Raw genomic sequence first — 26,073 nt, forward strand, 5'->3', positions numbered from 1 at the left:
GGCCACTCTTAGGTCTATATCAAACACCTCTATGTGGTTTTTATCCCATGCTATAGAGGGGGCCGCTAGAGCCAGCGGAGCAGGCCTAGTTATGAGGCGCCAGGCCTGGCTCTGACATTGTGATTTCGCGGAACCCTTCAAGGCATTCTTTGCGAATGCCCCCTTCAATGGTTCTTCCCTATTTGGCAAGACAGTTCGAGAGACCTTGGTCCCAAGTGAAAAGGACGGGAAGACGTTGTCTGCCGTCGGAGTCCACTTCTCTGCTCCACAGAGGTCCTTCTCCAAGAACCAAAAGGGACAGAAGAATATGCGGTTCCGAAAGTCGCAACAATCCCAGTCCGGTCCAGACTCCCAGTCCTTCCGCGGCAGAGGAGGACAGGGTGGACGCCGCCCTAGAGGCAGAGGGGGCCTGAAGAACTTTGGGTCCAGATAAACCTTCTCTGATCGGCCCACGTAGCAACCCTGAAGGGTTGCCCAAATGCTCCACTCTGTAGGCAGTCGGGGGGCGTTTCCCGAAGCACCTGGCAGCTTGGGAGTCCATTACAACAGACCACTGGGTGCTTTGTATCATATCCAGAGGATACAGAATTCCCTTTTCCTACATTCCTGACACCCCCGGACACCACCCCGATGTTCCACCCAATCAAAGGGAGGCAGCAGCTGTGGAAATTTGGCTGCTTTTAGAAAAAGGAGCCATCCAATACGTCCCCCCAGGCCAGTCCGGATCGAGTTACTACTCCAGATGCTTTTTGGTGCCAAAAAAGATGGGGGACCTAAGACCCATTCTCGATCTTTCCCTACTAAATCTGTCAGTAACCAGAGAAAAGTTCCGGATGGTCACTCTTCAATCTGTTCTCCCCCTCTTGTGGGAGAATGACTGTATGTGCTCCATAGACCTCAAGGACGCGTGCTACCACATACTAATGGACGAACGGTCCAGGAGGTTTCTCCGCTTCCGGCTGGGAGCCAGTCATTACCAATTCAGGGTCCTCCCCTTTGGTCTCACCTCAGCCCCCAGGGTGTTCACCAAGGTATTAGCAGTGATTGCGGCCCACCTGAGACTCCAGGGAAGGGAGGTCTTCCTGTACCTGGACGACTGGCTTCTCACCGCCCCGACAAGGCATCTACTATGCTTAGCCAGGGACTACTTTCTCAACCTTGCTCCACAACTAGGGATCACCATAAACTCGAACAAGTCCTCTCTCACCCCAACTCAGGTGATAGACTTTATCGGGGCCAGACTGGACACCAACAGGCAACTAGCCTTCTTAACTTCCGACCGGTTACACACTTTGAGGGCACATGTGCAGGCCATCTTTCAATCTTCAAAACCTCCGGCGGGATTGGTTCTGAGGGCCCTAGGGTCCATGGCAGCCGCTATAAACCTCATTCCCATGGCGTGTCTGAACATGAGGTTTTTACAGTGGACTCTCCAAGTCCAATGGTACCTTCTTCACCACCCCTTGAGTCACCCCATTTCTCTCAGCAGGGCCTGCAAGAGGGCTCTCGTTTGGTAGCTTCAATCTCCGGACCTCCAGGCGGGATGCCCCTTTGCCATGGCCCCCCCTCTCACCACGGTGACCACGGACACCCCTCGTCTGCGGTGGGGGGGCATTATTCGAGCAGGACGGTCCAAGGCACGTGGAAGGATTCGGAGACCTTATTGCGCATAAATGTTCTAGAGATGAGGGCAGTGCTGTTGTCGTTGCAAACACTTCAGAGCCTTCTCCTTGTAGGAACAATTGCAGTCCAAACAGACAGTATGTCTGTGGTATGGTATATCAACAAACAAGGGGGAACCAAGTCTTACCCACTCTGTCGAGAAGCCATGAGAGTGTGGGAATGGACGATCTCCACCAACCACCTTCTCATTGCAACGCACATCCCAGATGGACCAACATCCTAGCGGACAGACTGAGTCGCACCATCCTTTCACCTTACGAGTGGTCCCTCAATCCTCGAGTAGCAAGTCAAATTTTTGCCATTTGGGGGCAGCCCTGTTGTGATCTTTTCGCATCTCCCTCAAACACGAAATACAACAATTATTTTGCTCTCATTCCCCCTGCCAGGGAAGCCCCGAGGGATGCCTTGGTGCATGCTTGGCCACCCGGTCTTCTCTATGCCTACCCTCCTCTTCCCCTCATGCTGAAACTTCTTCAGAAAGCCAGCTGGTTGGGGAGCAGGATGATCCTCATTGCCCCATTCTGGCCTCACCAGTACGTCTCCCCAGGCCAGTCCGGATCGGGTTACTACTCCAGATGCTTTTTGGTGCCAAAAAAGATGGGGGACCTAAGACCCATTCTCGATCTTTCCCTACTAAATCTGTCAGTAACCAGAGAAAAGTTCTGGATGGTCACTCTTCAATCTGTTCTCCCCCTCTTGTGGGAGAATGACTGGATGTGCTCCATAGACCTCAAGGACGCGTACTACCACATACTAATGGACGAACGGTCCAGGAGGTTTCTCCACTTCCGGCTGGGAGCCAGTCATTACCAATTCAGGGTCCTCCCCTTTGGTCTCACCTCAGCCCCCAGGGTGTTCACCAAGGTATTAGCAGTGATTGCGGCCCACCTGAGACTCCAGGGAATGCAGGTCTTCCTGTACCTGGACGACTGGCTTCTCACTGCCCCGACAAGGCATCTACTATGCTTAGCCAGGGACTACTTTCTCAACCTTGCTCCACAACTAGGGATCACCATAAACTCGAACAAGTCCTCTCTCACCCCGACTCAGGTGATAGACTTTATCGGGGCCAGACTGGACACCAACAGGCAACTAACCTTCTTAACTTCCAACCGGTTACACACTTTGAGGGCACATGTGTGGGCCATCTTTCAATCTTCAAAACCTCCGGTGGGATTGGTTCTGAGGGCCCTAGGGTCCATGGCAGCCGCTATAAACCTCCTTCCCATGGCGTGTCTGAATATGAGGATTTTACAGTGGACTCTCTAAGTCCAATGGTATCTTCTTCACCACCCCTTGAGTCACCCCCTTTCTCTCAGCAGGGCCTGCAAGAGGGCTCTCGTTTGGTAGCTTCAATCGCCGGACCTCCAGGCGGGACGCCCCTTTGCCATGGCCCCCCCTCTCACCACGGTGACCACGGATGCCTCTCGTCTGTGGTGGGGGGGCATTATTTGAGCAGGATGGTCCAAGGCACGTGGAACGATTCGGAGACCTTATTGCACATAAATGTTCTAGAGATGAGGGCAGTGCTGTTGTCGTTGCAAACACTTCAGAGCCTTCTCCCTGTAGGAACAATTGCAGTCCAAACAGACAGTATGTCTGTGGTATGGTATATCAACAAACAAGGGGGAACCAAGTATTACCCTCTCTGTCGAGAAGCCATGAGAGTGTGGGAATGGATGATCTCCACCAACCACTTTCTCATTGCAACGCACATTCCGGAATGGACCAACATCCTAGCGGACAGACTGAGTCACACCATCCTTTCACCTTATGAGTGGTCCCTCAATCCTCGAGTAGCAAGTCAAATTTTTGCCATTTGGGGGCAGCCCTGTTGTGATCTTTTTGCATCTCCCTCAAACACGAAATGCAACAATTATTTTGCTCTCATTCACCCTGCCAGGGAAGCCCCGAGGGATGCCTTGGTGCATGCTTGGCCACCCGGTCTTCTCTATGCCTACCCTCCTCTTCCCCTCATGCTGAAACTTCTTCAGAAAGCCAGCTGGTTGGGGAGCAGGATGATCCTCATTGCCCCATTCTGGCCTCGCCAAGCTTGGTTCCCTTACCTCTGGTCTCATCGAGTGAATCCACCCTGGATTCTAGATCCCCTTCCGGATCTAATCTCCCACCCCCAGGGACTCCTACTTCCCAACCTGGCCAGCCTCAAGCTTACGACTTGGCTGCTCCAGTTCCACTTGTAGCTAGGACTCCCAGTATCTCTTCTCCAGTTAAAACCATACTAGTAGCAGTGCACAAGCCCTCTACTAGGCAGGTCTACGGTAGTAAGTGGAAGCGTTTCTCTATTTGGGCAGAACGCCAAAATCTGGACCCTTTTACAGCCCCGTTGCCTGCGGTGCTGGACTTTTTTCAGGTCTTTTTAATGACGGAGCTAGCTGTTCTACGGTTAAGGTTCAGTTGTCAGCTATCTGTCATTACCATGTAGGTACTGAAATGGGCTCTTTGATCTCTACAAAATTGTGCAAAACGTTCCTAAAGGGCACCTTTCTTCTTAGACCTCCAATAAAGGAAGCGGTACCCCCATGGGATTTGACTTTGGTATTACAAGCCCTGACAGCCCCTCCCTTCGAACCGGCGTCTTCAGTAGACCTCAAATATCTGTAGTGGAAAACAGCCTTTCTTGTGGCTATTACCTCAGCCAGGAGAGTATCCAAATTGCAAGCTCTTTCTGTGAAACCCCCATACTTAGCCTTTCACAAGGATAGGGTTTACCTCAGGACCAATCCCTCTTTCCTTCCGAAGGTAGTTTCTGAATCTAATATCAGCCAATCTATCAACTTGCCGGTATTCTTTCCTAACTACAAGAACAAAGGGGAGTACAAATTACATTCTTTGGACGTACACAGACAACTTAGATTTTTATATTCATAGGACATCTGGTCATAGACAATCCGACCAGTTGTTCGTCTCCTTTGCCAAATTTAATTTACGTAAACCGGTCTCGAAAGTTTCCTTATCGAAATGGATCTCACAGTGTATCATTACAGTGTATCAAACTTCCGGCAGGCCCACACCTCAAGGAGTTTGTGCCCATTTAACTAGGGCTATGGCTACTTCTGCCGCCTTTAAATCCAGGGTTTCCTTTGATGATATCTGTTCTGCAGCCACTTGGACTTCATCTCATACCTTCATCAATCATTATAAATTGGACATTATCTCCAGAGGGAGAACTTCTTTTGGCTCCGCAGTGCTCTGGAACATCCTTCCATGAAGGCCGCCCAAGGTTTAGGTAGCTGGGGACTCTGTCCCACAGGTTGCAGACCAAATGAAGTTAACTACTTCAGATTAAGAAGTTATGTACTCACCATAATGTTCCATCTGAGTAGTTAAACTTCATTTGTCTGCAACCGTCCCCCCCCCCTCCGTCCACCTGACCTTCAGATGTGTTTTCATGTCATATAGTGATGTACCATTATGATAATGTAGTTGTTATACACTATAGTGCTTGTGGGCAAACTTGATCTGAGGTCAGTCAGGGTTGGCAGGGGATTATGGGTAAGAGGAGGAGCTAGGAGCTCGGCTCTAAGCTTTGAAAAGTTGCCGGCTTGGATCCGAGGTCGGATCCGAATCCCACAGGTTGCAGACAAATGAAGTTTACCTACTCAGATGGAACGTTATGGTGAGTACGTAACTTCTTATTTCAAAGATACATTACTACATGCCTGCATGGGAGTTCTGTTACATCAGAACAAAGAGCTGTTATGTAGATGTAGAACATTTCTTTACAGCTATAACTTAGAAACTAGACATTTTCTGGAAGGCAGACTGAAAACATGAAATCACAAAAGTTAAATTATTAAACTATGTTTGCATAAATTAGACCAGTTTAATTTTCAGTCAACTCTCACTCTTAAACATAATCTATAAATCTTAACCTTTACTGAATATAATAAATTGAGACTGGTTGCATATACCAGAAAACTGGACTTCATTTGTCAGTCACCCCCCCCCCCCAGTCCTCATCTTGAAACAATGTTGAAGTTGCATTATTCTTATGAAAATGATTTATAAGTCAGCTAACATTTTTTCAAACAGGTCTTCCACTCAGTTGCATTGTCCACCAATAATAGGGCCCACACTAAGTTCAGTCACCATATTGACACCCTCTGCAAATTTATGTCACTGCTGCTGTGAATCACCATTGCACAACACAACCTTCTTACTTGTAATATTCACCATCATCCAGCTTACAGGTGTAACAGTGCCTGGTCTCTTGTCTTACAAGGAGGCAGTATCCATTCATTGTAGTACATTTTCAGGATCTTGCAGAACCCCCCAATATATAACAGTGTGAAACAGAAGGAAGGTTGCCAGCACTAAACTCCATGATAAATGTCAATGTGTACATTTAATACAACTTGTAAAACCACTTGTTGCATTCAAATGCCAAACTTCATCTCAAAATTCTGTAGTGCACCTCCACATGAGACCAAGCCACGTCAACCAAGTAATTGCTTCAGAAACCAAAACAAATAAATAAATAAATAAATAAAACTCACACTATGTTATAAACCTGATTATAGCATACACTATTCAGGGCAGACAATACTTCAGAAAAAAACAATAATTACCTGCAAAAAAAGCATTCCAAAAAAAAAGTCACCTGATGTGTAAATGTGCATGTAGCAAACCTTTTATCACACAGTTTGCATGAACAAATCATGTATATATGGTCAACAGCAACTTTTTAGAAAGTACCATTCAAACATTCAATGGCTCATCTTATTAATCTACAAGGAATACATTTTATAATACATCGTTGTTATGAGAAATCATGTATGAAATATTTTAGTTGAGTGGGACCCCACATTTTTTCTACAACCATACATACAATCATTGATGTTATATTCATCTAATCCTATATATCTAAGTGCACAACTAACTAATCTTTTTTACACAACAGCAGAGAGGTTATATTATGTATTATATTTATGCAATTACACAAAAGCTTATGTGAGAAATCTTAAGTGAGAGTGATCCCAACATCCTGAATACAATTAAACACATGAGCATTCATGCATTTCAATATCCCCTTTATATTCAAGTAAATTTATGCATATGTTTAAACAAAATCATCCAGAACAATTTGAAAAGTAATAAATCCTCCATCAGCAAGCATTTTTGTACCAACACTAGTGTGACGTCACTCTATCTGTAAACTAAAGTGGTTTCCCAAAATAAAATAGCTATGGGCAGGCACTTTTGGTGTTGTTACTCTGGGGAAATATCACAATGCTTGATGAATTGGCATGTGTTTACATATTTTTGTGTGTCATGTGGTGAATTTAAGTTATACTTTGGTGATTAAGAGTGAAATTTGGCAGTGCTATTGACTGAGTTAGCGAAAGTCATAGTGTTGTGATGATAATTGAGAAAATTACCCTTTAATGATATTAGGTGTTTCAGCTAAATGGCAATTCTGAATGTCCATGACTTTTTCATTTACTTTTAAGTCTATTTATGGACAATTTCAGGTCAATAAAGCCAAAGACCTCTAGTTGTTGGCATGCATGTTTCTGCCTAATTATGGCGTCATCAGCACAGCATAAGATGAATGTTTGACTTTTGGAAATACAGGGTTGTCATACCAAACTGATATCCATAAGGATAAGGGTTAGTTGGGATATCAGCTGGGTATGACAACCCTGTGTTTCTTTGTAATTTAGAAGTAAAACATGAAATAAAATGAGTAATTCTTTATGTTAGTTGTCTTTCTATGTACTAAAGCAAGTGTATGGATGTTGGTTGGTTTACCTGTAAGGTCTCTGATAGGCATACTAAATGGATCTGTTGATTGTAGCAGCAGTAGCAGCATGTTTATAAAATGATTGAATTTTATAAGAATTAAAGATGCGTGTGTTCATGTGCAATGTGTAAGATCAGTTATGCTCAATTAATTTGATCTCTAAGGCCATTAAATGGATTATAAATATATTAAAATGAATATGGTGTAAAGATTATTTGGGAATTATTGTAACTGGCAGAGTGTAATGTAGGAAGACACATGAAAGGGTTTGCAGGAAAAAATTATCTATGGACACTATGTTGGTATATTTGCCTGGATGCTAAAATAAGGTGTTAGGATATTGGATGGAATTACCTGTTAAAACTGAACAGCAAATTAAGGAGAATTTGTTAGTGATAAAACAGGAATGCAGCATAGTTTGGGAACATGTGAAGATATGTCGCCATTCCTCTAAATTTTATTTTTTTTTTGTAGGGGGCAAGCCTCCCCCACCCTCCTGAACTTATACATATCAACTCCGAGATCACCATACCTCAAAGAAAATAAAGCATTCCATGAAACAGTAACCTCAGACTTAGTATATGTAAGTGCAGATATTTGGCAATTCAGTATCAGAATTATGGGACTCACTAAATCATGCCCCTACATTTCAAATGGTTACCACCTTCAGCTTATCAGTCATCATTAAGTAGCCATATTGAGAAGTAGAAAAAGTTGACAAGATACCCAAAGTCAGTAAGATACTCAAGCGTTCTTCTAAACGTTTTCCTCATTTCTTTTAATGCAATCATTTTGGATTACTGAGCAAATTATCATACCTGCAAATCTCACTTTTGTCACTCCTCACTTTGCTGCTGCAGTCTGACAGTGACATCATCTATTTGTTGTCTTGGCCAGTCATTTAGTCATATTATTGAATGTATATCAGGAGTACATACTTTACACATAAACAGATTATACCACTATATGCTTCATTCATAGGTTAGTTAGTCTGTATATCTGACCCACCTAAATGTCCTAAGTCCTCCGTATTACATGCTGTCTCATTATAAAAGAAGCTCAGTCTGTATCATGAAGGAAGCTCAGTTCATTTCCAACCTTGCTGATCCCATTTTGATTTCATGTTTCTATTGCCTAATGTCTATCTTTCTCTAACAAAGCCTGTTCTCTGCTACAAGAACCCCTTTCTCATGAAACACTACATTTGCCCTGTTACTATTACTCCTCTACATTGTTGATTTTTTCTTCCTCTTCAGTTATTTCTATCTGCCAGTCCTCCTCCATATGCAGGGCCACACCTTGTACCACTATCATACCGTCTTTTTTTGTTGTTACTGTCAAATCATGTAACTGTATGCTGTATCAGCTAATTCTTAATAAAACTGCAACTTAATCAAATAAGAACTAGCCATGTTACAAAACTGTGTTGTGTAGTTATGATTTTCTTTTGACTGTATTTTCTGTGAAAAAGTTCAGTCTTTATGTCTGAGCTGCACATTTTTCCTGCTCTGAAACACCATACACAAACCAGATTGTTCTCAGAGCATAATGTTATCTTCTGTGTATACCACTTATACTGTTAGATTTATTTTATGTACACAAGTTGTGAATGAAAAGTTTTGCATTTTCACAAGAATAATCTGGTTATCAAAACTCAGTATTTAATGTAGTAAAATAAGAGGCCTGCTGGTATAATAGCATATTGCTACTGTATTTGTGAAAGGTTATTGATAACCTGGGATTAGAGTTGGTCTAAAAGAGTGGTAGATAAGATTTAGGAAGAAAGACAGATCTTTATAATCCGCAGGACAGAATAGCTGTTTTGATTCATTATTTTATCTTCAACAGGCCAGAGAGTAGTGTTTCAAGACTTGCACACTGTCTCTCCACCAAGGAAAAGCAGCCCAACCAAGATGGTTCTGTGACGCAACACCCCGCCTTACGTAAAAGATCACAGAGCTTTGATTGGTAAGTAGCTGGAAGAGATGAATCAAACACACACACACACACACACACACACACACACACACACACACACACACACACACATACATGCACAGTGATATGACATGTAGTTCAAAGCTCTGAAAACAATTGAATGATTACACCCCCTGTAGCATCAGTTTAGCAACAACATTGCTGGAACATGACATGTTTGCTGGTTTTACCTGACATTACTCAGACTGTATGATTTCTGTGGATAATGCACTGCAACATTGATTATACAAACACTGAGATATCAGGGTCAAGTTTATTAATTAGCTGAAGGGATAACATTTATAAGATACAGCAGAATATTTTAGTGGTACTACAGAATTATCCTTCATTCTAGTTATAGACTGCAAAGATTAAAGATCCAGTACAATTCCTCAAAGTCCTATCTAACTATTCATTGCCTTGGGGAGGCCAAATGGGTCAAGAGTACCCCTCAGCATTCATACTTTAAAAGGATGGATTTATTTTACTTTTGCCGCCCATGTCATGGCAATATACTTAGCAGGGAAACTAAGATATCTACTTGCCTCTGCACACCATTGAGCCTGTTCCTGTACATGGCGTTGTCCCACCATTAGGTGATAAACCTGCAATGGATTTTTCATTGTACACTCCCCTCAATGAAAAGGACCACCATTAAGCTTGTCTGACCTCTTCCTCCTGTGGTCCCTCCAATGCCTAAACTACTAAAATGAAGCCAAGTCATTGCTCAGCCAGCTGGTCACCCTGCCCTTGTGCTTGTAGGCTTACACAGAAAAAATTCTTTTGACTATGGGATTCCAAACTGTGTTCCTTAAAATGGAATCCATCAGTTAATTACATATGAGATGCATGACAGTAAGTTCATCTGTGCCATCAGTGAGTTATTGCAGGTTTCTTGAGTAGGTAAAGAGCCTAGCCGATCAGGAATGAGTTGTAGATGAGGTCTACTTAGATTTTAGTGAGACATATGATGTAGTATAACACAGAATCATACTGATCAAATTAGAAGGGTTTGAAGTAGGTCCTAAGTTGATAGCATGAGTAAAACATTTGTTTATTTATTAGTTTGCTTGTATGTCTGTTAATTGATTATAATAATAATAATAATTAACTAACAAGGTAAGTCCACAGGTCTTGAGACCATTTTCAGGCATAACTGACGAAAAGCACATTCAGCAGTGACATGTTATGTACATATTTTTTTTTTTACAAAACAAGTGTAGACCTTGAAATTAAGTGTTACTCTGCTTTGGTTACAATAAAAGAGAAGAAATCAGTTGAATAGTTCAAAAGATGAAGTGAAGCATATATTACTGGATTAACAAAAAAGGTTAATGTCAACCATTCTATTTGAAACATTAACACTGGTGAGCTTCATTTAAGTACTTTTGATTTTTTCTTTATTGGATAATGGTTTTAATTTGTTCTGGATGCTAGCTGGCATATTGTTCGAGCTATAGGTGCCAACTTTGTAAAAGTTTTCTTCTCTAGAGCCACCACAGGATAGGCCACCAGAGTGTGTGAGTTCATTGGACAATGGACCTAAGGAATAGTGATGACAGTTTTGGGCTAGTGGAAAGCAATGTTTCAGTTTTAGTAATTTGAACATGAGTATATTCATTACCAGCATGGCTGAAGCTATGATGAGTGATCTCTTTGCTTTTTCCAGTGATAAGCAGTAGTATTTCCATGCATTTGATCATTATGTCTAAATTGTCATTTGGATAAATTAATGAAAATGACACCAGGAGGGCTAAAATCATATAAACAATATCTGTAAAATGGTCAATATAGGGTCATAGGAAGTTACTAGGCAAACAGCCCTTGAGCCTTTTTAAGCCTAACCATTCATACCCTAATTTTCTCAAGTAAGTTAGTGTCCACTAGCTACATACTGTCTTCCTGCACTGTTTCGGACAAACTTGCTTGAGCAGGTTCTTTAAGTTTGAAGATAGTATTGATCTATACTCATTGTTAGAATACTTCTAACATGGTTTTCAGAATGACATATTATGTATCACTAATCTTAATACGTTTTAAATTATAGTCAAAATTTTGGAACTTCTCTGTAAATATATCTAGTTTCATATATGTAGTCTATTTCTTTTATGATGAATGTTACTGTAACACATTTACTAGAAGGGTAAAATAAATTATGAGTAAAACACCACCCTTTTGAATCTGTCAGACAAGTTTGAAGGACTGAATCTGCATTCACTTTGGAATATACATCTTATTTCACAGTTATCACTGTTCTTTATCATAACACAGTAGAAAGTACTGAATAATGCTGATCCCAGGGCTGAACCCTTATCTATAACACTTGTAGTATGAAATTATTTTGAAATTGTCCATAATGGTATGTGTGGAATTAAGTCTTCAACTGTTAGTATTTTACCAGCTGATTCAGAATTCTAAAAGATAGCAGTAGTTTTACAAAGTATTTGCTAGGTCTACATAAATAGTGTGAACTGTTAATCTTAGACTAAGACCTGCTCATAGAATACAGCCAGATTCATAAAGCAAAATCTCCCATTACTAGGTATCTGTTATGCATATTTAAATAAATGTGATTTGTGCCAGTCATAAAATGTGAGCTGAAATGATTTGTGAAGATGCCACATATATAATGTACCTCTTTACATAGCAATTTGACTTTAGTTAAAATGATACAGTCATTTTTTTTTATTTCATTAACAAGGATCGTTGACTCTAGTCATAACTTCTTCCTCTTGTTTACTATTATTTCTCCTATTACATTTTATTTTAGTTATGGTTTGTGTTTCTTTCAATTTTCGAAGATTACTTTGTCAGATATTTCTTACGGATTATGCAATTTTGTATTTCCGTGTTATATAATTTAATCATATGTTTCTTTCACAGTTTCACTTGTTTTTAAAAGAAGTAGCATAAGCAGTTAAAGAACAATGCTATAATACAATGTATAATATTAAAGAATAATTCATTATATATTTAAATATAGTAAGGAAAATGCTTTTTGTCTCTGTTTTTATTGGTTAATGCTTATGTGAAATATCATATTTCCTTTTGCTGTGCAATAGATATTAAATTGCTTAATGACTAACATAACCTGGTAACCATTCAAACCCATAAATGTGTTCTACTGTAAGTATGCATTATGTGCTGTTGTGCTTGACATACAGTGGAAGTCTATTCCAGAGGTGGGTAATATGCTGTGATATTAATCTATCATTCCAATGTCTCATTTATCTTTTGATGAAGTTTTAGTTCCTTTAACCTGGTGTTTTTGGAAGTAGTTGTTTTGTGAAGGAATAAGTCAAAGAAGATTGGATCTTTTATGGCTCAAATGGCTAGACACAGGTAATCATGGAGGAGACTATAACAAGAAAATTAAACTCTAGTGTTACTGGTATTTGAGTTATTCCATAAATTATTTAACAATCACTTTAAATCAGAAATAAAAGTTTACAAAAGGAGACATGGCCAACATGTATGCTTCCTAGACAAAATACTTGTGGCTAGAGACTTCCAAAATGTGTCAATATATAATTTACAGTGGAGGTTAGCTGTCTAGGATAAAAGAGCACCTGAGAATATGCTGTCAACCAGAAAGTCTTCAAATACATTTAGTGGTTTTATGATCTGAAAGTTTCTTTTTTTTTCAGAGTCCAAATTAGTATCTACTTTTTCATCATATTTCCTTCCGTAAAGATTGGCAGTGGTCTGTTTAATTTTGGCAATTTGTATTTTGTCCTGTCTGGTAGTATTTTAACAGTTTAAAATTATGCTTTTAAATTTGCCCCATTTTGCATTTACTCTGCTTTAGAAAAAAGCAAATAGGTGACAAGCCACAGACCTCTGATCTATCCCTTCCTGCCTGTACAAAGAGCAAATGTTCCCATCTGCCCTTAAGAGCTGCACTCATTCATCTTCTACTAAGAAAGGAAAAATACTTTGCATACAGGATCTTCTTAAAAGGACAGGGTTCACTGCTCGTGTTCTTACAAGACATGGCTGCTTGAAGGCAGCACAGTCTGATAATTAGACTTTTCCTCTAATTTAAATATTGTTTTTCCTCTGCAAGGTACTATTTTTTTTTTAAACTGGAGAATGCACTGACATTCAAAGCCCTGTAACTATGTTATTAACAAATTAAGAAAATGTGCTGTTGTCAGTTAACATTACAAGACTTGACCATGCAGTAGTCAGTAATACTTTTGGCCCAGCTCTGTGTATTTATGTATATGAGGACCTGAGCCTTCTCTGAGGCATTGTTGTTCATCTTAATAGTCCATTATTAAGGTTTTTTCAACTAACTCATTATAGTGCTATTTAACTTCTACACTCTTGTCTGCATTTCTGTAGTATATTTTCTGTAAACCACTGCTTTCCTGCTCCAGAAGAGAACACCTGATTTGAACTGTCTGATTCCAACATGGCAGCCATGTATAAAAATCAGCTGCTACCTTAATTAGTAAACCTGTGGAATTTTTTTCTTCCCCACCAATCCACTCCCAACTGTCCCTAATTAAATATATGAGGACTTTGCCTATGTTACAGAAAATACTACCATCACACATATAAAAAATAATGCATTTTGATGGTGTTTAACATCTTATTACATCCCCAAATTAAAACAAAATTTGAAGTATCCTTAAAAGAATAGACCTGGGAGTTACTCAAAATAAAGCGAAGAATAGTTGACTATTCCACTGACAGCTGAACAACATACATAATTTGAACTATATACATCAAAAAAGTTTAGAAAAGAGGATGAATGTTGTCCTTTTACTATACATACTCTTGTTGGTTACCCTGCTGATTCAATAAGAAACTGCTTGTTGTCATTTCTGGTGCATTCAGCTAGGGTTTTTTGCACATGCAGATATCTTCCCTGAATTGTCTGGACAGATGATGTATAGATAATATTATGGATATAATCAAATTATGGGTAAGTCAAGGTGAAAAATCATCCCACTGAATATGAAGATGCCACACAAATGTTTCAGACATAGTCATTGTTAATAGTTATATATTAGGAATGGGGCAAAAGAGGGAGACAGGGCCCTTCTCTGGGTACAAGAACCCCGAGATCAAATTCTCCGAAATTATCCACTACATTAAACATGTCTACAGCATTAGTAGATAACATTTTAAAAGAGCTGGCTAGTTCTGTAGGCAGCGGAGACATCAAAATGCTTGGCTGAGTAGCATTTTCTGGTCTATCGTATTGTATACAAAAAATTTCAAACCTTGGAGTCTGATTTAATAGTATACATAAATCTGCTAAACACATATTCTTCATGTACTAGATCTGACATTGAGGCGTACCATATTAGTTAAATTTTCTTTCTGTAGGTTACCTGGGTCTTCTGTGAGAAGTTTAGATAATGCTAAGTTATAGTTAGAATGTTAACTGTAGAGTAAACACAAGATTTCAGATCATATTTAGCATTTTAAGTGTTTACAGAGTGATAAATCTTGAGTTAATAAAAAGAACACAAGTTATTTTCTTATTTACCTGATTACTAGTACTTGCATATTGTTGAAAAGTACTGTAATACCTTGGCAAGTTTCTGCCTACAAGAGGCATCCTATATGTGCTGACTTGATGTCTAGAGGATACTAGACTTGTTGAGGAGAGCTTAAAATAATATTTTTGTACATAGAGACAGCTACCTCCACACAGTTAGGTTCACTGTACTAGCTGTTTATGTTTTTCTAAGGACTACAAATCCTCACAAGGAGCATTTGAGATTTTAATTAAGAACCATGTGACAGCTATAAAGTAAATGCATTATGTCTGAACTCAGGTTAAGGTTAGAAGTAAGATGCAGTGCTGCTTTATGACACACAATTTCAGAATCAGTAGTACCTCCAATGATGTTAACCATGGGAATCAAGCAGGGGTTCTTTCTGAAATGTAAGAACTGAAGTAGATAGCATTATGTAAATGACTGAAGACAATTCTATATAATATATATATATAGAGAGAGAGAGTGACAGAGAGAGAGTTTATTTGACCATGAGATGATACACCTATATTTACTTCTTTGCTATTTTGATACTTAGATTGTTGAACTGATCTTCCTGGACCATTTTCAGGCAATGCCTGAATCATACGGCATAAAGCAGATCCTGAAACATGCAGTGTTTTAACAATAAGCTAACACTCTACCACACTAAACACTTAATTGCGAGTGTTGGCCTTATAGGTGTAGGCACTTGAACAATTCAACCATGTCTCCCTCTGGTCACAGAAAATGCATCTGAACAATTCATCCTATCAAGAGTTGAATGTGACACTTACAAGGGCTTTGTCACCTGAGTGCTGCATGTGGTTCACTCTTTACACAAAAGTGATATCTTGGATCATTGTACTGTGCAATAGATCATGCAGCTCGGGTAAGGAAGATGGCTGACTCAAATGTTGCGTCTCCCAGTTATTGGTGCTGATAGCCTTTTATTGTTTTGTTACTTACAACCACTAATAAACATAGTACATACACTGATATAACAGCCTTATGAGAATATAATCACTGCTCCTACTTAGCTCATTAGCACTTATGGCATATTTTGATTTTCTTTTGTATGACACCCAGCATCTCATTATAATGTCATAGGTGAAGCTAGCTTCTTTAATAGATTTTTTTAACAGAGTGACTTATGGCTTAAGTAGAAGCAATGTATGAAAAGTCACGGTATTGGAAACAAAGTGATAGTAAGGTTGCTTGTCTAGAGTGCACTAAAATAAAGATGCTAACTGTATACTTGTTATACATATTTTCCGTGATTAATTTCATAAGTAGTTGAGTTACACTGTGTTGAAGGGCATCATGTAAAATGTCTTGATGAGAGACAAAAAATATACTGTCGGTGTCCATGCAGAATGCATTACACTTGAAGTATTCATAACTGTTCATTAATCTTTATTATATGTGATATTTACATATTAATATTAAGAGTGTCAAAATAAAGTGACAGTGTTGAATAATTGGCAGAATTTTATATCCCACTGAAATGCACTACATTGCAGATAAGAAGTAAAATATGGTATTCCATTTCAATGAATCTGGCAGTAGCACTAAAACCCAGACCAGTGCGGCTACCAAAATATCATAAATTATAACCGCCATGTTTTTTGCTTCTGAGAGGTGAAACTCTTGTAATGTATATATTTTAATAATTAATTTCCCCTTCAAACACTTGCATTTATTTATATAAATTCACCTACTTATAATCAGTATATGCAAAACACCTCAGTAAAGCTTATTATAGATTGTCCTTTGCAGCTATTTTTTTATTCAGTACTTATAGTGTCAGAAACATATATATATATATATATATATATATATATATATATATATATATATATATATATGCACTAATTTATTTGTTTGTTTGTTTGTCTGTCTGTCTGCTAACTATGTGGATACAGATAAGCTGGTTCATGTTTTTTTTAGCTATGACCTGGAACATAAACTTTAACAGTTTTTATAGTACAGATAAATCTGAGGAGTTTATATAGATAATTAGTTGTTATTAATAGTTGTTATAGATAATTTATTTACTATTATTTATTTATTTATTTACATTTGTTGACCGGGAAAGTCCGACTGGGCACAGGTCCATTTTCAGCAGAGGCCCAGGGAGAAAAGCTCCACATTAAGTATTACTTGCATTATATAGTTAAAAAACATAGCATTTAAATATAGACATTAGTCCAGCTAAGGACGCAAGACAAGAATAAAACATAGATGTAAAACAGCTGTAGGACATAGTACAATTTTAAAATGTGGTGACATATATTAAACATGGTTACAAATGTAGTTGAGATTCATCAGTGAACAATTGAAACAATCTGTTTTTGAGGTACATAACAGCCATTAGCAGTTGTTGCTACAAGAAGTTAGTATTATGTGGTAAGTAGCTGGTAACATGAGTAGCCAAGCTTGCTAAGAGTAGGTTGTTGATAGGGGGCCGAGAGAGGTAGCGGGTGGGTGGAGTGGATGGTATCATGTATATAATAATAATAATAATAATAATAATAATAATAATAATAAATTATATTTTATGTTAAAGCAAACAAAAGTGAAGAATTTAGGATTGCATAAATATGAAATAGGCAATCAGTGGATAAGGAATATAAATAGACTGGAAGTGTTATTTGTATTGATTAACTTGAAAAAAAATTCTGTGTTGGTCTTGTAATTTAGATGTAAAGATTCTGTATTTGCTTACAAAATTTAACTGGGGACAGAGGATATTGTAATGCACATGTACCAAGACAGGTCTTACTAGGTGCATGCATCCTTTTTTGATATTTCATTTTTATATATATTTTCATGATATAAACCAGATTGGAAGAATAGTCTTTTTGCAACTGCAGAGGTAGCAATAAAGGTGCAGAAGTCTGAATGTTAGTTAAGATAACAAAGTGTGGCTCAGGTAGAGATTGGTAAACATTTTTTGTTACTGTAAGGAACTGCTGTTCCCCTATAATGGAAAGTGTAATTAATCTACAAACTGTCTTTATTACCGTTTGAAAGACTATTGTATTGTGACTGGCATTAATGGTAGTTATAGGAAATGCAAATTCTGGCCTAAGGATAAGAATATTAAGTAAGAGCTCTTGTAGTTATGGGATAAGACTAGAGACAGAGTAACATGCTTTAAGGTGTTTCAGTAATTTACTGGTTGCGGTTGTGGTGTCAACATAATGTTTAATATATCAATGCATATATACAAACACACACACACACACACACACACACACACACACACACACACACACACACACACACACATGCAGGGAGAAGAGAAAGAGAGGGTTGGGGATCTAACCCAAATCCAAAATATTTTTGGAGGTGTACTCGATTACTTGATTTAATTAGTGTGTGCTTTGAAGAGTGAAGCCTTAGATTTCCAGCCTTTTTTAAATTTAGTTTGCTTTCCAAAGAGCATGCCTGTGTTTTGGTAGGATTCAAAATATATTTGTTTTGTTAACCTCAAAGTGTTAGTTTAAGAGTATTAGCAAAGAGGTATTGTACAGCAGTGCTACATTGCCATTTGCAAGAATGAGCATGTTATCTTCATATCATATTGAGGGAGAATATGAAGATGTTGTTGAAGAAATAAGATCAGAATGGTTGTTGATAAACAGAGAAAAGGACAGTGGATCTAGAACTTAACCTTCTGGTGCACCTAAAATAAAAATGTCTTTATCTATGGTGTAAGATTCTGTAGTAGCAAGGAATAGTTCAACAGAGTGCTGCTGAATCGTAATATGGGATTGTCACCAAAGCCAAATAATTAACTTTTGAAAGAAGCAAGGGATGGATGGACTACACTTTTGAAAACTCTTTAGTTGTTAATAGTCCTTTTTCCATATTCAGGTATGTGGTCTTATCACTGCTATATGCACTGGTTTAAGGCATTATGAACTTTACAGCACTCATGCTGATGTATGTAGGAAGAAACTATTGATTGTCATGTTCAGTGATTTTTTTTGCAGACTATTTTTTCAAAAGATTTAATAAGGGGCCAGATGGTTGCAATAGGCTTATAATCCTCAGATGCTGTAAGAAATTGTTGATAATAAAGTATAGATGAAGGTTATAGATAGAGTGGTTATGGATGCAGCATTCTTTAAGAAAGTTGGTTGCAGGTAAGTAGCATGGGGTAGTAGGACTCTAACAATGCTTCTATTAACTGTTTAACATCACATATACAGACTACTGTACATAAAAGTGAGATATATTTTACTGAGAGATTTGTGTGTAGGTTGGGTGAGAAGTAAACATTATATACTTACTGTAATGATAGATGTGTAATTGTGGGTCCATCCTCTTGCCATACCTTACAATCACTACCGGTGTACCACAACACTGTGTCCTTGGTCCCCTCCTCTGTAACATTATCACTGACACCCTCCACACATCTACATTACAGGCCTCCCTAATGAAAAACAGAGATGACTCCACCCTTCCATGCATATCAGACAACCTGACGCATATACAAAAAAATACAAAGGAAGGTTTAACAGCCACTGAAACATAGCTTTGCAACTCATAACTCATGTTCAACCAAAAAAAAAAAAACAATTTTTTCCCCAAAATCCCTCCCTCATGAGAACACCAAATTTAAAACCCTCTCTCTTAATAATACAACCATTGAAGTTACTTCTATTAGCAAATTCTTACAGAAAATAGTGGATGATAATCTTAAATTTGACTTGCATATACAAAGTTGCATAAAAAACACACCAAAAACTAGGGATGCTTTAAACTGCCAAAAACGTTCCCACCAATGCAACTAAAACTGCACTTGCCACTACTCACTACTTACCTCCTCCCCTCACTAATGTAAGTTGCTCCCATTCTTACTAATCTCCATGCATTAGAAAAAGCAAAACTTGAACAATGCTGTAATAAAGCAGCTAAATTCAGAACCTACCACTATGTAACACTAAAAAGCCTAAACTGGTTTGAACTACCTCATCAACTAATGTATACACAGCTTCTTCCCAGCTATTAAATTATCCTGCATCCATCTACTTGTCCAGCACTAATTACCGTTCTGTATAACTATGTTCCCAATCAGTCATTACAATCCAGTGACTCAAAACTCCTCTCTTTCCACAAACCTATCAGAGCTGCTAGGCATGGTCTGTACCCTTACAATGTTGCTAAGGCCTGGAACTCCTTACCTGTATCTATCAGATCAATGCTCTTCCCTCAAGCCCTTTAAAGCTATTCTGAAAGACCTTTTAGCCAAAATCTGTCTAGAACCATCCATCTGCTTGTTCAGCACTAAATACCATTCAATACAACTATGTTCCCAACCACTCATTACAATCCTATGAACAAAATCTCCTCTCTTTCCACAAACCTATCAGATCTGCTAGGCATAGTCTATACTCTTGCCATGTTGCTTAGGCCTGCAACTTCGTACCTGTATCTATAAGATCAATGCTCTTTCCTCCAGCCTTTTAAAGCTATTCTGAAAGACTTCCTAACCAAAATGTATCTCTGTTCTTACTCAACCTCAGGGCAAACTATATCCCTAAACATGAACAAGTACCTATTTGTAACTTAGACCTCCTTATTCCCCCTTCTTCATTCACTTCCTTACTTCAATCACTTTCTCTCCTCCAACTTTCTATCTAAATATGCCACAGCCCTGTTTATTTTTTCACTTCATATTTCAATTCTTGTTTGTATTCTACTAACTTAACGTTTTTCTTTAAAATGGCTAAAATTTCTCTAAATATTAAATCATTGTCGTATATGTTGTACCTATTATTAACTAATGTTTTGACATTATGTCTAATTTGGTGTAATTGTTTAACCTGTAGATGTTTTGATATTATTGCTGAATATTGTAAAATTACTTTTCATAAAATGTTTTTATAATACTTTGGAATATTTCCTCTTGAGCCTCTGATAAAAATGAGCACCTATCCAGTCAGACTTTCCCAGTAATCCAATGTTAATAACTAACTAAGTAAATGATAATCTTCTGCAGCACATAGGATTGAGGTCACAGGCATTAGGACCACTTGGCAGTCTCATCCTTTCACAGGTTGCTTAGTCTCTCTACCCTATCTCATAACGCACTTTTGTTTTACTAAGCAATATGAAAGCAAAACCAAACAATATAATATGAAATTAAGTGGGGGGCTTCGCCCACCACACCCCCTATTGTGGAGGGCTGTGCCCCCACACCCCCTAACTATATATTCTAACTCCAGGGTCGCACTACAGTGGGGAAGGGGACATATTCCATTTACTTGCCAATAATACTTCTCAGTCAAATGAGGTGTCGGGCAAATGAAGTGTCGGTCAAATGAAATTTCAGTCAGTTGGTCTCGGGCAAATGGGTGTCAGTCAGTTGGAAGTTAGGGCAAAGGAAGTTGACATATATATATATATATATATATATATATATATATATATATATATATGTGTGTGTGTGTGTGTGTGTGTGTGTGTGTGTGTGTGTGTGTGTGTGTGTGTGTGTGTGTGTGTGTGTAGATAGACAGATATAGATATATAGATAGAGAGATAGATATACACATAAGAAATACAAGACAATCTCAGTGAGGTGGGGGGAGGTGGTCAGACCATTAGAGAAGATGGACCCACTCACAGAGTTTTACTGTTTTGGTAAGTATGTAACTGTCTCACTAATAGGAGTGAGTCCATCTACATTAACTCAATAGATAGAGTTTCAAGATTCTCCTGTTGAGTGGACATTGAGTAGAAAATGCCCTTAATAATGGTTGCCCTGAAAGCAGGTCTTGATCTAAAAATTAGATCTAGTTTATAATGCTTCCCAAAAATGTTCCAGCAAAAGAATGTAGCTGCTGTATAAATATTGTCAAGGACTGCAGTCTTAAATAATGCTACTGAATGTTATTGCATAGTAATAGTTCTACAAGACAGAGACTTGACCTGATTTTAAATTCATGTTCACAGTCTTTATCTGCTTTAAGCCTATATTAATGATTCCAGTACATAGATGCACAGTATTTTTGCTGCTTTAAGTGGTCTGACTGTTGTTATTAAACCCTGGTCTCATTCTTGTGTACTGAGTGTATGTCAGTCTAGTTCAGGACTTGTGCTTGCATTAGGGCAGTTCCAGGCCAGTTAGCTCAGAGTTAATGGTCTAATTGTTTTTCCCTTCTACCCACCCTCTTGTAGTTGTGTTCTTAAACTCAGTGTATCTGTTATTGCCTGCCCCTTTTGATAATTTGACAACATAATTCCCTCCCTCTCTCCATTTATTGGCTGTTGACAATAATACATAAGTATCATTTTGCAAAGTCTCTCCCCTTAAACTATGATCATGATTAAAAGACCTTTGATAAAATTGCTTAATGTAGAGAGTGTACTGATACCACTTGCACTGATTTTACTATTAAATTAGTGAGCTTTTTTTTACTGTGATTAGTTCACTTGTTCTTACTGGTGGTAGAAGTTTCTAGGTTAGCTGTTTTGTATTGAAATTTAAATACTCGGTAACAAGTCCACCTATACATTATTATAAAACAGAACTCCAAGCAGTTATAGTTATCCATGTCCCCAAAGTTATTCCTTTCGGTATCATGGGACCAGCACTTCCCAACAACTTCTCTTCCCAGACTGATTGAGATGGATATCTTGAGACAGCGTAAGAATTGTCTCATGCTGTCTGACAATCATCTGTTACTCAAACAGCATAATACAATGCACGAGAGATGTGCATATATAATATCTTTGAAGGCAAAAAACTCAGACACAGTGAACTGAGGCATCAAAATCATCATCAGTACACCAAACATCACAACTCTCCAAGGTCATCACACAGCACACATAATCCATCATATGCCAAGGTGCTAAAGATTAGCTTGCCTAAACCTCAAAGACATCAGCATGTTAAGCCTACTTCCTTACATAGCACAAGGGGTCCCAAAGTCGCATATAATAAGCCTGTAAGGCAGGCATCATTGAACCAAACTTTGTTGTTATTGGTGGTTCCATTGTAAGAGATACAGATGTGCCTGTTACCAGGCTGAGCAAGGAAAGATGATAAGTTGCTTGTCTGGTGCTGGGATCTGTCAGATCATGCATGCACTCGTTTTTGAACAAGTATCATTTTGACTCTGTCATAGCTCATGCCTGTGTCAATGGCTTGAGGTGTACCTCCTTGGATTATCTGACGAGAGGTATGATGGAGCTGTCAGACTATGTGCCCATAGCAGGTTTCAGCCTAGCACTGGGCAGCATTCTCTTTTCCAAGAATGAAGCTGTGATTTGAACCAAACATAGCTGACTTCAATAACTGGCTTACTTTAAGAGTCATTCAACTGTGATCCAATATTTGTCAGCCTGGGAGGATACAAAAAACAGAACATGCACATGCTGCTTCACAAGGGATGGACTGCATATGTGCCCTCTAGGGTTTTGATTACTGCCAAATACATTGTCCAACCCTATATTGCCTTTTTCAGCAGGCAGTGCCAAACTGATAAACCTACCAAGATATCAAAACAGGCAAAGGAAAATTGGAAGGTATTACTGATCAATGCCAGGATCCTGAACAAGAAATTCCACACCCTGCAATCCCTTCTCACCCTGGAAGACATTGACAGTTGAGCAGTGACTGACACATGGTTTAAAACAGCAGAGAACACTCAGGCTGTGCAGGGCTATGATGTCATCTCTCATTTAGATTTGCTGTTGTGCAAGAGGGGCAGAAATGTGGAGGTGTATCAGTTTACATCCAGAAGAGACTTGCATCAACGTTGTTAAGCACCATGATACACTAGAGCTTCTTCATGTTCAAATAGCCATTAGAAAGGTCCCATACCATATATTAGCTAACTATATGGCTAAAGAGAGCCACAACTCCTGTCTACCAGAACTAGAATCACTCAGTATTAAACCCAGTACCATATTCCCAGGGTATCTAAGTATCCAACTATAGACTGTTAAACCTAAACCACCACTAGTTCACAAGCACAGAGATTCTTGGATTTGTGTCTATGCAAATGTCATGGAACAATTAGTCAGAGTACCCAGCAGGAGGAATAAAATCTTGGATCTTGTCTTTATTAGTATAGGGGTATCTTGCACCATCCCTTGCATAGCTTCATCATTGGTAGGTTTGACCATAAAGAAGTCTCTTTCGAAATAAAACTGAAACTAGAGATCCCATCTACCCAAGATACCTTTAGAAATTTCTTTAAGACACACTACCTACTCATAAGTGATACAAGCTTCAAATCCCTACCAAACCTTGTTAACTCCACTGAATATGCATAAATGTACACCACCATATTATACCAGCATGTAAACAGCTGCATAGATGCAGCTGTATGCCATAAGAACAATTGCATGGCAAAGCCAAGAAACAAACCCAAATGGTGGAATCATAATACCAGCAAGCTTTATCATAAAAGAAAAAAAAAATCTGACCAAAAGTAAGAAGATTAATTAACCAGAATGTTGCAGTCCTTATCACTGAAATAAACAAACAACTAAGGAACTTAATAAGCCCCACCAGAGACAAGTTTGAGGATAAAGTAGCTACCCAAGCCAAAGCCATCACAAGGCATTTTTAGCTATGTTTGTAATGTTAAAAACCCAATGCAGCGATGCACTGAGCTGATTGTGACTGATGTTACCTACCCTGAGCCTGAAGATATAGTTAACCTACTGGCCAATAATCTCAGCTCTAACTTTACCCCTCTCTCCACGCCATCTGTCCCTCAATATATACCTGAAGCTGGGTCACCATCAGCTGTCACACAAGACCAAGTTTTAAAAGTGCTATCAGAAGATAAAAATACTGCATGAATGGGTCCTGAAAATATTCCTGGATTCATCTTAAATAGCATGAAGCAGAGTTTAGGCACACCCCTAACAACACTGTTCAGTCTCACCCTCCATACAGGTTTTGTACTAAGCAAATTGGGAACAGCTACGGTCATTCCCCTGCATAAGGGAAAACCTTCCACAGACCCAGGCAATTACAGGCCTATTAGTCTGATTAGCCTCATATGTAAAGCCATGGAAAGACTTATTATGGAATTGATCAATCAGGACATAGGGAATCTCCAAACACTGGCTCCATCTCAGTTTGGATTTCTCAATGGCAGGTCATGCTTGCTCAACCTGATGGATTTTTTTGAAAAGGTCACCAAAACAATGGATGAAGCCAAAGCAGTTCATACTGCATACCTCGACCTGGCCAAAGCTTTTGACACAGTTCCCCAGAAGAGTGGCATAGTAAAAAAGCTAAATAAACTGGGAATAAACCCCATATCACCCCAATGGATTGTCATCTAGTTCACAGATAGGATTCAGATAACCCAGTCACCAGTGGAGTTCCCCCAGGGTTTTGTGCTAGGACCTCTTATGTTTGGCATCTATGTATCTGAATTAAAAAACAATACCAAAGGGCTCTGGCTCACTAAGTTGGCAGATGACTGCAAGCTAGGAGCAGTTATTGAATCCCCAAATGACTTAGCAATCTTTCAGGTCATGATCTGAAACTAAATGCCAAAAAATGCATTATTGTATCCTTTGAAATGTTATCAACCCCAGAGAACTACCACATTGACAGTACATCCCTAAGAGATGACCCTGTTGTTTGTGATCTAGAAACTTATGTGACAGTGTCCTAACTCTTGACCAGTATGTGTCTATTGTTGTAAGAAAGTCCTTCTATATTGCACAGCTTATAAACAAAGGGATTGTGTCTAGATCTAGGAATATCATTGTCCCCTTTACTCAGCCCTCATTAAGTCAGTCATTGAATATAATGTCCCCTTTGGCATGTATCTGTCCAGACACATATAACAACTATAACTGCCACAGAGATACCTTATTAAAGTATACAAGGCCTAAACAACATGTCCTACAAGGACTCACTAATCCCTGTCACTATACTCGGTGTACTACAGACTGCTAAGAGATGACCTGTGTCTGGCATACAAGACATCCTTCACCCAGTTACTGATGGATTTACTGCACATTAGCATGTCAAATGACATCAGAAATACTCAGTCTAGGGATCTAAACCTCTTCTGCAACATCAACAGAATAGTTTGGAGAGACAGGTATATTTTGCAGAAGATACCACTGCTGTGGAACAGACTTCCATCCACATAAAGCAAAGTT

General features: G+C 38.8%; 1 protein-coding gene across 1 annotated transcript in view; it reads left to right on the top strand.

Moving 5' to 3' along the window:
* The window catches only part of LOC122816489 (ankyrin repeat and fibronectin type-III domain-containing protein 1-like), a 2,048,587-nt gene that overhangs the window by 1,048,185 nt on the left and 974,329 nt on the right, over positions 1-26,073 (top strand). The window contains exon 3 of the mRNA XM_044089320.1: positions 9,296-9,415. The gene's annotated coding sequence lies outside the window, so the exon portion shown is untranslated. The remainder of the gene's footprint in view (positions 1-9,295; positions 9,416-26,073) is intronic.

Source organism: Protopterus annectens, chromosome 12.part0 (assembly GCF_019279795.1).
Source record: "Protopterus annectens isolate FY-2018-M chromosome 12.part0, PAN1.0, whole genome shotgun sequence".
NCBI classification, from domain to species: Eukaryota; Metazoa; Chordata; order Ceratodontiformes; family Protopteridae; genus Protopterus; species Protopterus annectens.